General features: G+C 58.5%; 2 long non-coding RNA genes across 14 annotated transcripts in view; both read right to left on the bottom strand.

Moving 5' to 3' along the window:
* LOC142048997 (uncharacterized) overlaps nucleotides 1-12,247 on the bottom strand; it is a 170,145-nt gene that overhangs the window by 90,762 nt on the left and 67,136 nt on the right. The gene's annotated exons all lie outside the window — the stretch shown is intronic.
* Nucleotides 6,611-9,794, bottom strand: LOC142048999 (uncharacterized). Of its 2 annotated transcripts, none has more exons than XR_012657603.1 (3): nucleotides 9,655-9,794; nucleotides 9,002-9,385; nucleotides 6,611-7,154 (listed from the first exon to the last, which is right to left on the bottom strand). It is a non-coding gene; the product is annotated as an uncharacterized LOC142048999 (long non-coding RNA). The 2 variants fall into 2 exon arrangements; XR_012657602.1 differs by having other exon boundaries at nucleotides 9,045-9,385.

The following is a 12,247-nucleotide window of genomic DNA, read 5'->3' as shown; positions in this document are numbered from 1 at the left end:
AGAGGAAAGTAAAACGGCTTCATCACCCGCACAGGAAAAGCGGCAGACGGAGGCAAAGGGTCAGCATTCATAGCCCTTACAGAACACAGGCGTTCTCTCTCCTTCCATTCCTAAACCCATCCCTTAGGTCTAAATATCGCAGCCCTGCTGTGGCAATAGCGAGAGCGGGGAACCGAGAGCCCTGCCGCCGGCCGTTTGTGTGGCAGGGCACAAAAACAGAGGGACATGTTTTGCCACACACAACCCTGAATCTCCTGAAAATTTATGTTTACCAAAAATAGGCATTTGGAACATATTGCCAGAAACAAAACATTCGGCAATAAAACTTTTATGTGTTTGACACCCGCACATTTTTTGGGAACTTGCTATTTGCTTCCTGGTTTTGCTGGTCTTCCCTCAGAAGTTCTACCTGCAGCCAAGTTATTCCCACCCGCCCGACCGGTTCAAGCATTCACCTTCCTGGTATTACCAGCACATTGAGACACAGGCGAGGAACTTAACTGCTCTTCTAAAACTATCCAAATGACAATTACAGCCCTGAAAGAGGAGTGGAAGAGAAGAACAGGAGAGATCAGGCAGCAAAAATGCTCTGCAGGCTGCTGCCAGCCAACACTGCACTCTTTTGTTAAAGCCACCCCGCCCCCCCAAATGCAAACAAAAAAACCCCCCATGACTTCATGAAGTGCGTTTTTTTTTTTTCTTTTCAGTAGTCCTTTTGGAGCTCATCCCTGTCTCAGCATCTTGTCTTGTCAGAGCATGAAGTGCAGATGATCTGTATCCCGATGCCATTTGCATGGGATGAATACATTTTCAGAAATAGACCCGATCCGTGAGACTCCTGTCACCTTTGTGGTTTTAATAATCGTAACTCAATTTTATCGACTGACACACTTGTGAGAAAACTAATTAACTTGAAACCTAGCCTCTCCTCGGGGAAAAAACGTGTTAGACACCAAATGAAACCGATTCAGAGCTCCAAACCACGATGGAGCCGATAGAGCTGTTGTGACTTAGTTTGTATGTTTAATTAATTGGTTAATAACTCTTCTAAGCAGCGCAGAAAGAAGAGCTGGACCCAAAGAGGGTGCGCTGCGCTGGATCCAAAAAGCACCCTTCCTCCAGAGACCCGCCTCAGGTGGCGAGTTCGCTCTGGTGCATGCCGGCCTCCCGAACTTCGGGGTCCGATGTGACCGGACCCCCACCTCCGGGGAGGGTCCTCGTACCCTGCCCAACCCTTGCTTTCCCCTGCAGCCCCCGATGCCCCCACGCCACCCCCACAAGCAGCCAAACCGGCTTCTGCTTTTGGCCCCCAAACCAGCTCACTTTGGGACCAGTTCTGAGCCAAAAAGCCCAGCTGCTGAGCCTGTTCTCAAGTCCCAAAGGCGCAGCACTTGACCTCTGCTCCTCAGCCCAAAACCACACCACTTAGTCCCCTCGCTCAGGCCCTCAAAACGCACGACTCGATCTGTTTCAGGGCCCCGGCGTCAGCCACAGGAGCCTGCTCTCAAGGCCCAGGAACAGAAGAGCTGTGCTCTCCACGCTCAGGGACCAAACCAGCTGAGCCTGGCTGCGTCCCGGCCCCCTCCGCAGTCCCCACGGGCAACGCTCAGGGCCGCGGAGAGCGCAGCCACCCCGCAGCCCTGCACCCCCACGGCCCACGCGCGCACTGTCGGGGAGGCCTTGGGAACTGAACTGCGTGGGCCCGGCCCCGCACCCCGGCGGGGCAGCCCAGCACCGGCCCGGCAGCGCTTTCTTCCTGCTCTCGCAGGCCTCGTTTCCCCGGCACCGCCGGGCCCGCACCCCAACCCCACAGGGGGCCGGGCCCAGCCCGCCTCCAGCAAACCGCGGCGGCAGCAGCCGGCGTCCCTGCCTGCCTCGCGGGCAAGGGGGGACCCGCCCGGCACCGCAGGAGCCCCCGCCGGGGTCGCCGCCGCCGCCGCCCGACCCCGACGAGGAGCAGCCGAGAGCCGGGTGGGGCTGCCCCTACTCCCCGGGGACGGGCACGGGCTCGGCCCCAAAACCCAACCACCGACCCACGACAGCGCTCGGCCCGGGGCCGCTGCTGCCCGCACCCCGCCGCCCCCCCGGGGGCTCCGCGGACCGGGAGACCACACAGCCGAAACCCGCCGACCCACAGCGCGCCCGGCCATGCGGCTCCTCACCTGCTCTGGCGCGGCTCCGGCTGCCCCACGGCCCGGCACGGAGCCGAACCCGGACACCGGACCATCCGCCGACCCCCCCAACCCCCGGACGCTCCGGGACGGTTCTCATCCCTTTTCGCTCTGACGCCTCGAGCCGAGCCGGCCCCGCTCCTCCGAGCTACCGGCGGTGCCCGCTCTGCCGCTCGGGGCCAGGCCCTGTTCTCGCCCGGACGCGAGAAGCCGCCCCGGGGTCTCCTCGGTGCGTCCAGCCCCGTGCCGTGCCGGAGCGGGGAGAGCCGGGTACGAGCGCGGAGCCCTGGGGCAGGGGTTGCCCCAGTGCCGCCGACGGTGTGTGGGGGGGTGTCGTCGTCCCCCGCCCCACGCGGGGGGCGCACACACGGTACACCCGCGGGCAGGGGCATCCCCGGGGAGCCGTGCGGCCGGGCTGCGCCGTAGGAGGGGAAGGTGATGTTGGTTTCCCATTTTCCCCGCAAACTGATCCTCCCCCCCACCCCGTACTGAGTTGCGCCCCCCCCGGCCCCCCTTTCCCGCGCGTTACAGCCCGCGAAAAAGCTTTTAACAACCCGATCGACAACACTCCCTTTATCCCTCTTCCAGCAGCAGCAGCAGCAGCAGCGAGAGATTAAGGCAACTGCAGCAGAGAGGAGGAAGGCAAGGAGAGCCTTTTCAAGCAAGGGCAGGACAAAATGCACGGCGTGGACAGGCACAGGAGAGGCTGCATTATCTGGAAAGCACAACGCCTGCCCAAGGGCAGAAAATAAGGAACGAATTGTTTCCAAGGAGCTGCAGCAGACGAATCACCTTTTTCTTTATTGCACTCCTGCCCTTTGTTATCCAAAGCGATAGGCTTCACCACCGGGCAGAAAATAGCTGCCTAGATTTACACGGACAACCAGAAACAATCAAGCCACCCAGCAAGAAGTTCGCAGCAGAGGTATAACCCATCAGCAGCTAAAACATTTGTTACGCAGCCACAACTAGGCACTAAACAAAGGCTTTCCAACTCTGGAGGTCTAGAACAGGTAAACATTAGCACAGAAGCACAAGGGGCTCCGTCACACTGCACAAATCTCCCCGTGCCTACACACGCACACGCTCAGAAATTTTTTATCAGAAAACGCCCGACTCAGCCATTTGCCACAGTCACGAGACTCACGACATGATAACACGACATGACACACGAGGTGGGCTCAGAGTTTTAAGGCAAGAAATACCTCCCCCACCCCCCCCACCGGAGATCTTTCAGGGTCCACACCTGCCATCTCCCCGCACCAAACGTAACCGGCCAAAGGCTTTCAGGTGACCCAAAACACAGTACACAAAAAATAACCGGGGAGAGCCCTACATTGTGGAAAAGCGAACGATGCCCGGCCGGGGCTTCTCTGCGGGGCCCGGCCCCCCGCCCCGGCACCCGCCCCGGCACCCGCCCCGGCCCCCGGCCCGACCCGCACGGAGATACCCCCCGGCCCGCGCCAGGCCTCACCTCACACGGAGACCCACCCGCTGCCCGAACTCACCCACCAGCGCTCTCCGGCCCCCGGACACGGCCGCGCTGCTCTCTCAGGCGGCTGCCGCAGGCGAGGCTCGGGCACCGCCAGGCCTCCAGCCGTCCCGAGGGGCTGCCGGCCACCGCAGGGGATGGCTGCCGGCGGCCGGACCGCCGCGGCGCTCCCCGCCCAGCTCCGAGCAGGCTCCGCCGGCCGCGGGCTTCCCACGCCGGGCCGCAGAGGGGCCCCGGCACCGCACAGGGACGCCTCGCGACCCGGCCGCCACACGCACCGGCCCTTCGGCCGCCACACGCACCGCTCCCGCTCCGCCGCTCCGCGCACGCGCCACCGGAAGCCCGAGCCCCGCGGGGCGGCCCTTAAAGGGCGGCCGGAAGGAACGGCCCCCACCGGCCCCGCCACCGCGCCGGACCGCCCCCGCGCCCAGCCGGTGAGCGCCAGCGCCCCCTGCTGGCCGGGCCGCGCTCAGCTCGCGAGGGCGCCGAGGGCCGGGCGGGGCGGGACGCGCCGGCTCGGGGCCAGCGCCTTCTCGGGGCGAGCGGGAAACCCCTGCGGGCCCCGGTCACGGCCGGGCAGAGCCGCGCGCCCTCCGAGAGCTGCTGAACGCGGCTGCCGCTCGTGACACATACCGAGCCGTCTGCGACGGGAGCGGGCAGAGGAGGAAGGGGCCGGCGGCCGCGGGGCCCTGGCCCCAGGCGGGGGGGGGGGGGCTGGGGCCCGGGGGGCCGCCCTGCTGGGTCACTGCCCTGCGCCGCACCGCGCTGGGGGCTGGGGGCTGGGGCCCGACCGGCGCCGGGGGACCGGGGGCCGCCACGAGCAGGGGGCCTGAGCTTAGCCACGGCCTGCAAAACACCCCGAAGCGTGAGACGCTGCAAGGCCAAGGTGGTCCTTGGCAATGGGGGCGCCTGGGCTCGGCCTCCGCCTTACCTGTCCTGGGTCTGCGTGGCGTTCCAGGAGAATGGTGTTTTCCTTGTGCGGAAGGTGGGCTGGCCGTTCGGCCGTGCCCCGGCCGTTACCGATCCTGCCAAAGGCGCTCGCACGCTCTGGCCCATTACTGCTGCGGTACCGTGCCGTAGCAGAAAGGTGTTGTGTTTTCTCACAAAAAGCCTCCTATGGTCAGTTGAAGAAATAACCTCCTTCCGTGGCACTGACTCTTTTTGTACAGTCCATAGCCGGCTTTCGGCTTTTGTCTTTACAGCATTCAGTTTGCTTTCTGCCTAGCTTTCTACCTGCTGTGAAACATTTGGATGGTTTTTTCTTGTTGATTTTTTTTCCCCCTACTTGCTCCACAACTCCCACACCAACCACCCAGCGTGGCTCGCCTTTCAGCCCCCAGACCGAGGAGCCTTGCCCTGGGACGGCCCTTACATGTCAGCAGAGTTGTTCCAGCTCTCACCCTGTCCCTACCCAGCTGAAGACGTCTGTGTCCATGGGAGACACCCAGAAACTCCCCCTAGCAGCGTGGCAGTCCCCTGCCCCGTCAGTGAAAACTGCGGCAATATCGGCTAAGTTTAAAAGCGTCGGCAGGAGGTGCAGAATACGTAAATAAAGCGGCGGTTGGCTGCCGGGTATGGGTGCGATATAAATACATTTTGTTTACAGGCCTTCGTGCCTATTCAGCGTTGAACGGCACCTCAGCCCACCCACCCCGGGGCTCACGGGGCTCGGAGAAGGGTCTCCCCAAGGGCACAACCTAAGGCAGCGCAGGAAGCCCAGCTGCCACGCTCCCAGTCGCTACGGGACGCTTGCTTACAGCTACGCCGACGAGGGTACGGATGAGGCTGGAACTAGCAGAAATGCTGACTCTTCTGGCCTTTTATTTGTGGAAGGTACAGTGCGCGAGCCTCGGCGGCTCACAGGAGAAGCGCGCAGTGCTGCCTAACTCTCATTCTCAGCTCACGTACTACTGCCAAAGCTCCTGCCCTGTGCTGTGCCAGATGCCGGCTGGCGTGAGCACCTGGGCTCCTGAGGGACCCCCTTGTCCTGAGAGCCAGAGGTACTCACTTCCCTTTGCATGAGGCCTGTAGGAGATATACCCTGCAATTTAAAAAATCCGTATCAAATGTGGCAGACTCAAAAGAGGGCATTTTTAAAAAGGCAGGTTTGTTTTCTTTGTTAACTTTACGATCTACAGCCTAGCAAAGAGCTCCCTTTCAGTGTCAGTCGCTTGGCTTTCTCCCCTACTGACGAGGTCCCAGCCTCCCGGTGAGATCTCGCTGGAGATATTCTGAGTTTCCCTCAAGTACGGGGCTGCCCTAGCCCGAGGCCAGCGAAGAAGCTGACTTTGCCCGTGCCTGAATCAGCAACACGTCCAGCAGGCGACTTGCAGAGCCCAGGGAACCCTCGTAAAGAGGTTTGGGGGTGGGGCGCGCCACATCTGCGGCATCGGCCGTGGGAAAGGACCGGCGCAGTAAAACAGGTGGGTGAAACCGCGGTCCGCGCCAATACGTGCTGCTGCCTGGGGCATCGCTTTGCTGCGGGTCAAGTCAGATGCTCTCTGTAAGAGTCAGTCAGGGTAAAGGCAGCAGCAGATTTCTTTTCTGCTCATTTTAACAAAGGCTGGACGGAGCCCATAGAGGAAGGCACTACGTGTCTTGCTGGGTTCGTTTCCCTGCCTTCTCGTAAGCTGTCGCGGAAACTTGCACGAGCAAAGCCTGTGCAAGCTGATGACAGCCACACACGGTTGAAGAGGGAGCAGACGGTGAGAGCAGAGGTGTGCGCTCAGGCTGTGCGCTGGAAGCTAATGCTAATGCTGCAAAATAAAGAGTGGATTTTCTTTTTTGGGTTTAGGTGAGCGCTAAACATGACATGTGCATATGTGCGTGTGTCTCTCGCAGGTTTTTGTCATACACCCCACCCTCCCACCCCAAAAAAACAACCCACACATGCCACGCGTTAAACAGTGGTTTTCCGTTGTACTTAGAAGTGCTTACATAGGTGTGTTGGTTTTTTTCTTTTTTATTTTTTAATGCAGAAACAGCAATACGATAGATTTAATACAGCTAGCAATTAGATGGGTGTAGCTTTAGAGCGTCGGCTGTTTACAAAGCAACCGCACACCTTCTTTAACTCACAGTTTAAACAAGTAAACTTGCAGTGCATCACACGTGCTTTGTACAGTCACGTTCCACACGGCAGGCCAGATGCTTCACCCTGCCTTGTCCTTGTTGCCCCGACTCCAACGGGACCGCCGAGGCCATCCTGGGGACAGCGCCGCTTTCTAGCAGCTGGGTTGCTTGCCTGGACGCCCCACAGACAAAGAGTCATTTCCCCACTGAACCTCTTCTCAAATAATTTCCTAGCCTTGCAGGCCCCACGTCCTTTGGTTCATATTTCCTTTTTTCCGGGCTTGATGCACAGGACCGACGATTTCCAGAAATAGAAACAGAGGCTGATTCAGTCCAGGCTCAACATTCTCTGACCTAAACCAAACTGTCTTCGAAGAGATAGCTGTACCGTAGGCACCACCTCGGGAACAGAAGTTGCCCTGTCATAAAAAAAAAAAAAAAGAAGGAAAACAAGGCATTTCAGGCTGAGGAGGCTGAGCGGTGTGCTGGGGGCGGTGGGGGTTGGAAAGAAACAGTTCAGACGATTAGAGCGAGCTTAGCGTTGCAAAGCGTGCCATTATTTTTAATTTGGCAGTCAGAAGACAATAGATTCTGACACTGATTTCCTGTGTGCTGCGGGAGTTCTCTCCTCAGCATTCCTGTGCACCATTTTACTTTTGTGTCCCGTCCGCTTCGCTTTTGCGCTGTAGCTCTCCGGTTCTAGCTACGCTTCCCACCACCCCCATTACTCTTTGACAAGCCCAGCTCTCACTGTGCTTCCCTTCCCTTCCCTTCCCTTCCCGTATGCGCGTGCAGGGAAAAGCCCGCGCGTCTGCCACTACAGGACACGCTCTGGGAGGCAGGAGAGATGACGACGCTCCCTGACAGAGGACACAGCTGAGGCGCGGTCCGCCGGGGCTGGGGAGATGGCAGCACCTTCCCTCAGCTGCCCCATCCGAGCACAGGTGCAGGTGAGCACTGAGGAGAGACAAGCAGGCAGGAGCCGCAGAGCGAGAGAGAAAATAAAATTCACGGGTGGGTGCTACTTGCGTCTCATTTTTAGCGCAAGGGATGAATTCTCAGCACGTTCTTGGAGCTGCCCCTTTGGGACTCACGGAGAAGAGGGAGGTTGGCCACGCGGTGCAGCCCAGCTCTGCTTCCCCTAAATGGTTTTACTGTTCAGGTGTTGCCCTAATCTGGCCGGTACCCCTGCAAAGAGTTTGGGATTTCTGCTGCCTCTCCGGGCCAGCCGCAGACCCTGACTTCATCGCAGCGAATGACCCTGCGCTCGTCAGAGCGGTTGCCGAGTCACATCCCGCTGCCTTCCCTGCAGAACCGGTGACCCTTTTTCAGCCCTTGCCCCCTCTTCTCTCCGCTCGTTGCCCATCCCTTTATCAGTGCCGGCACCGATCCTGCCTCCAGCTCGCCCTGTCTCCACCTGCGAGCGCCCAACAGGAGCTAAATGTCTCCTCAAGGACGCACGGAAGAGACGCGCAGGTAACCCAGCACAGACCCCCTGCAAACATCTTCTTTCCATTTTCTTTCCTCTCCTGACACGAAGAGATGACTTAGGAAAAAGCGTACTGCTCACACTTCACCTGCACTGCTTCTACTTTCACTTTCGCTCTCCTTGGCAGTAATTAATAGCGGTGGCTGGGGGGGCTGGGGCATTCCCCCAAAGCGGCTGCAGTTACATCCGGGCGGTTGTGGCACTCCATTAGCTCTGTAGTTTTTAAATCTAAATCTTCTGGAATTGTTAGTTCTGCTCAGGAATCACCCGTACCTGCAAATTTTCTTAATAGCTACGCTTGACCCCAGCCACTGTTTAACAGCTCACCTTTATTTCTCTTCATTTAAGAACCTAAAGCTTCGTTTACTGCTTGGGTTGGAAGCAGGAGCTGTCGCTGCCTCTGAACTTTCTAACAGCCCTGTTACAATTTCAGTACTACCCGCTCCCAATTTAGCTTTCCGGGTCGATTTTCATTCTAGATTCGAAAATTTCCTTATTTTGTTTCTGATCAGGAGTCATTAATGCCTGCAGTTGATTTAGTAACGGCTGTATTTAGATTGAGCTATTAATGACTCGCAACTCTATTTATGGCATAAAAAAGGACTGCCTTTATTTTTTTTAACTACAGATTAGGAATAATGACTGCCTGGTTTGTTCAGTAATAGGTGTGATTAAATTTAGTCACGACTCCTCCCTAAATAATATGTATTTATTTGCACTCTAACAATTTAACCTTCCCTTTACTGGTCAGGGGCACCGACAAGTGCCCGTGCGTACCTCCGCTCCCCCTGCGCCGGCTCCCCAGGGAACAGCCTCTTACCCTGACCAGAGTCTGCAGCGGCCCGTTGTCATCCCAGCTCCTCGCCCTCGAGAAAGCGGCCGCCTGAAGCGGCGGCAGCTCCGCTGCTGCCCAGAGGGGACGGAAATGGCGCGGGGTAAAGCTCTCCGGGCCGCCTGCGTCCCGCGCGGAGGCGGTGACCTCAGCAGCCTGTACGCTGTTGGGGCCGAGCCAACAACCTGAGGAGGAGTCGCAGGGCGTAGCTGTTTCTGCAACAACCACGCTTTCCCGCCTGGCTGGACAAGAAAGCGGGGCCTGCGGGGGCCTGGAGAGGCAGCATCGCTGTAGGTTGTGCCACGGCTGTTGAGAGGCCAAGGCAACACCTGAAACAGTGAACGGCACAACTAGTGAAAACCCCCAAGGTTCCGGGTTCAGTAAAGACAGGAATTGCAGCAGCACAATAAAATCTCACGAGGGGAAAAAAACCAGCAAAGCAAAAACCAAACCCCAAACAGAACACCATACCACTAACCCGTCTCACCGCCCCCTCAGCGCCCAAAACAGCATCCTGGGAGAAAAAAAGCAAAGCAGGCCACAAGGGACCTTTCTAGTACAGATGCCGCCAAAGAGTGCCAAGCTCTGGAATCCTTACCTCAGGCAACGCCTCCGCTTCTCTAAACGCCAGAGCACGCCTGCCCGGGGGGCTGAGACAGCCCCAAAGCTGCGACCGCCCGAGGGAACACGGGAGCACCGACGCCAGAGAAGCCCAGGGCCAGAGCCGGGGCTCTTCCACCCCCGGGCCCCGCCCCCGCCCTTCCCACAGCGCCCCGCGAAAGGGGCGGGCCGAGCCCCCCGGGGGGTGAAGGCCCCGGGAGCCGTACGAGAGCCGCCTGGAGTTCCCGGCACGGGAGGGAGGGGGGAGAGAAAACACCCAAACCGAGCCCCCCGAGCGGAGCAAACACAGGCTCGGGCTGTTGCCGGGGGGCGGGGCCTGTCGCTAAGGGGAGAGAGCCGGCACCGCCCCCCGGGCCGTTGCCGGGGGGTGGGGCCTGTCACTAAGGGGGTGTGTCCAAAGGGACGCTGGCAATGCCCCTGGAGCCATCACCAAGGGCAGGGCCTGTTGCTATGGAGGGTGGGGCCAGGCAGCACCAGCAACACCCCCAGGCTGTCACCAGGGGGTGGGACCTGTTGCTAACTGGGGATGCTGGGGAGCACACGAGCACGGCCCCACCCCACCAGGCCCTCGCCAGGGGGCGGGGCCTGTCGCAAAGGTGGGTGGGGCCAGAGGGGTCAGATATCAGCCCGCGCGTATAGACCAGTGCGTCCCAGTAATGACCAACGTGCCACACAGTATGGATCCCAGTACATCCCAGCTCCCTCCCAGCGACGCCCAGTACATCCCAGTTCCCTCCCAGTACATACCAGTTCCCTCCCAGTACATCCCAGTACATCCTGGTACATCCCAGTTCCCACCCAGTACATCCTACTACATACCAGCTCCCTCCCAGTTCCATCCCAGTACATCCCAGTTCGATCCCAGTACATCCCAGTACTTCACAGTTCCCTCCCAGTTCACTCCCAGTTCCCTCTAAGCACATCCCACTACTTCAAAGTTCCCTCCCAGCACATCCCAGTACGTCCCAGTTCCCCTCAGTACATAACACTTCCCTCCCAGTACATAACAGTACATCCCAGTGTCCTCACACTACGTCCCAGTTCCCTCCCAGTACATCCCAGTTCCCTACCAGTACATCCCAGTTCCCTCCCAGTTCACTCCCAGTACATAACAGTTACCTCCCAGTACATCCCAGTTCCCTCCCAGTACATCCCAGTTCCCTCCCAGTTCACTCCCAGTACATCCCAGTACTTCACAGTTCCCTCCCAGTACATCCCAGTACGTCCCAGTTCCCCTCAGTACATAACACTTCCCTCCCAGTACATACCAGTACATCCCAGTGTCCTCACAGTACGTCCCAGTTCCCTCCCAGTACATTCCAGTTCCCTCCCAGTACATCCCAGTTCCCTCCCTGTTCCTTCCCAGTACATAACAGTTACCTCCCAGTACATCCCAGTAGATCCTGGTACATCCCAAATCCCTGCCAGTTCCACCCGGTACAACCCAGTACAAGCCTGTACACCCTAGTTGCTCACAGTATATCCCAGGACATCCCCGCAGATTGTAGTGCCTCCCAGTACATCCCAGGTCCCTCCCAGTACATCCCAGTTCCCTCTAAGTATATCCCAGTACTTCACAGTTCCCTCCCAGTTCACTCCCAGTTCCCTCCCAGTACATCCCAGTACTTCACACTTCCCTCCCAGCACATCCCAGTACGTCCCAGTTCCCCTCAGTACATAACACTTCCCTCCCAGTACATACCAGTACATCCCAGTGTCCTCACAGTACGTCCCAGTTCCCTCGCAGTACATCCCAGTTCCCTCCCAGTTCCCTCCCAGTACACAACAGTTACCTCCCAGTACATCCCAGTACATCCCAGTAGATCCTGGTACATCCCAAATCCCTGCCAGTTCCACCCGGTACAACCCAGTACAAGCCTGTACATCCTAGTTCCTCCACGGTACATCCCAGGGCATCCCCGCACATTGTAGTGCCTCCCAGTACATCCCAGGTCCCTCCCAGTACTGGGAGGGAACTGGGATGTACTGGGAGGGAACTGGGATGTACTGGGAGGGAACTGGGATGTACTGGGATGTAATGGGACGGAACTGGCATGTATTGGGAGGCACTGGGAAAGAAGTGGTAGTGAACCGGGAGGGAATTGGGATGTACGGGGATGAACTGGTAGGAAACTGGGATGTACTGGCATGGAACGGGGATGTATTGGGATGGACAGGAACGGAACTGGAATGTACGGCGATGTATTGGCATGTACTGGGAGCGAACTGGGATTTACTGGGATGTACTGGGAGGAAACTGGGATATACTGGGAGGCACTGGGAAGGAAGTGGGTGTCAACTGGGACATTCCAGTTTCCTCCCAGTACATCCCAGTTCCCTACCAGTATGTCAAAGTACATCCCAGATCCCTCCCAGTCCGTCCCAGTTCCCTCCCAGTCCGTCCCAGTCCGTCCAAGTACATCCCAGTTCCCTCAGAGTACATCCCAGTTCCCTCCCAGTTCACACACAGTTCACTCCCAGTTCCATTCCAGTACATCCCAGTACATGCCAGTTGCCTCCCAGTTTCCTCTAAGTACATCCCAGTACTTCAAAGTTCCCTCCCAGTACAT

This window comes from Phalacrocorax aristotelis, chromosome 30 (genome assembly GCF_949628215.1).
Source record: "Phalacrocorax aristotelis chromosome 30, bGulAri2.1, whole genome shotgun sequence".
Taxonomy (NCBI): Eukaryota; Metazoa; Chordata; class Aves; order Suliformes; family Phalacrocoracidae; genus Phalacrocorax; species Phalacrocorax aristotelis.
This window is presented reverse-complemented; position numbering and strand designations above follow the sequence as displayed.